This window comes from Typopeltis vanoorti, chromosome 9, assembly GCF_054136105.1.
Source record: "Typopeltis vanoorti isolate ZY-2024b chromosome 9, IOZ_Tvanoo_1.0, whole genome shotgun sequence".
In the NCBI taxonomy this organism is placed as follows: domain Eukaryota; kingdom Metazoa; phylum Arthropoda; class Arachnida; order Uropygi; family Thelyphonidae; genus Typopeltis; species Typopeltis vanoorti.
The window spans coordinates 144,525,680-144,527,681 of NC_143557.1; the positions used below are offsets into that span (position 1 = coordinate 144,525,680).

General features: G+C 44.7%; 1 non-coding gene across 1 annotated transcript; it reads right to left on the reverse strand.

Moving 5' to 3' along the window:
- Positions 1-495: 495 nt before the first annotated feature.
- On the reverse strand, positions 496-576 carry TRNAL-UAG (transfer RNA leucine (anticodon UAG)). Its single transcript has one exon. It is a non-coding gene; the product is annotated as a tRNA-Leu (tRNA).
- Between the last annotated feature and the right edge of the window lie 1,426 nt (positions 577-2,002).

A 2,002-nucleotide genomic window follows, 5' to 3' on the forward strand; every position in this document is an offset into this window, starting at 1 on the left:
TGGTCAGGTGTTCGCCATTACTTCCTGCATTCGTGGTGCGTCTTGATGGCGACCGCGGAAAACAGAAAAGGCTAAATATTTATCCCCGTATGAAATTTCAGTTGGAAGGGACAAAACGAAAGCAATTTGTGTGTGTGTGTGTATGTGTGTGTGTGTGTTGCATCTTTGCTCTCGTTGCATATCTTTTTTCAATCTTACAAAAATCTCTTACAATTTTTAGCCGTAAGAGATTGAAATGAGTTCAGTTTTGAGTGCACGAGACTCTTCTTAACGGGCCTTCACCCACTTCTGGGAGCTGAAGGATCTTCTATCAGCAGAGCAAAGTCAAATGCTGATCAAACGACATTTAATTCACCTTGTGAGGTGAATTAAATGAAGGGAATTTTTTTACCGGAAACAAAAAGAAAGACTTACGAAGTGTTCAGCGAAATGAGTTAGAAATCCGCAGTTTATTACATTTTTTTTTTCACTAGCTTTACAGAAACGCAAAACATTTGGCAGTGGTGGGATTCGAACCCACGCCTCATTGAGACTGGTGCCTAAAACCAGCGCCTTAGACCGCTCGGCCACACTACCGCATCGATTCGGAGCCGTCTATTTGCAGTGTTACTGCTGACACGCCGAAAGCAACGCGCTCGCAGCGCGTTGCTTTACTGATAAAGGCTGTACTGATAAAAGACAGTCAGAAGAGCTGCTCGGTTTAGATAAAGATCGCAAAATTCGATTAGGGAAATAAACCTGCGGGAAAAAGAGAAAAATTCATCTCATTACGACGTCAATTCTCATTGACGATGCGCAATTCCTTTCAGATATCCGAAAATGACATCGAATATCAGAAAAGATCTACGATTTCTAAATTGCTAAGAAAATTCCCTTTGACGAAAATTAAAGTACTTGAATATAGATGGCGCTGCTATCTACATAAGCTATTTCCTATCATAGCAACTACGCAAGAGGATATCTCTTGGCACAACAACATCTTTTCCACCAAGACGGGAATCCACGGAATCAACTCCTGGCTGAGAAGGGCGACTGCATTATAGTCCACTTTCCAGCATAGAAGTGACATCATCCCCCCCCCCAAGAAAAGGGGGAAGAAAGACTTCTCGTGCTTAACAGTGCGAATATTAATCAGCTGTCACTCTCATGTAAATAGATAATATTGTCCTACAGCAACTGTTATGTTCTTACACATACATGGCAGATCTTATGTTCTTATACAGTATCATCAAAAAAACGGTTAATGGCTGGAATTAAAAAAAAAAAAATGTAAATTCACCTTCTAACTGACATTTCGATGTAACATACCTCAACAAGAGTACGAGCAGGTAACCTCTGCCTGACTGCAGAGAACCAAAAACCGGTGTTGAGGGGAAGGGTTGGCGACCACAGCGCAGTCGCCAACCCTCAACACCTCGAAATGCATCGATGGCGGAACTATTCAAACCGAAAATTCGTCTGGTGGTGATTGTGTGCGCGTTACGCGCGGGGGTAATTGCGGAAAGCGCTAATTTCGGCTGTTGGCGAAGGAATTCGATTCCTTTCGCAGAATCACCTGAGCGGCGATTTTAAGCGTCTGTGGGATCTTTCCGCCCAGTGTTTGCTCCCTTACTAGTTCATGCCGTAATTCGTTTGACCTACAGTCGACGTTGCAGTTAACCCTTCTCTTGCTTTTCCGCTACAATTCGACGCTCTTCTGACTGCACTTGTGTGTCGTTTCGAAATGCACTCGCTCCGGACACCCCCGCTGCGCCAGTTTCCCTTCCCACAGGGGAGGGAGATCGAGAAACGATTGGACTGAACGCTTTTCTTTCTTCCTTGGGACGGAGTCGTCCCCGTTGCGTGAGGCCCACTTCGGTCATCATACTGTATCCGTCCCCTAATCTTTCAGCATCACATTCCACCCGACAATTCCCCCCCCCCTCCACCTCGTCTTTCTTTCTTTCTGCCCTCAAATTCATTTCATTCGCCAAATCCCGTCTCACAAACTTGCATTTCCCTT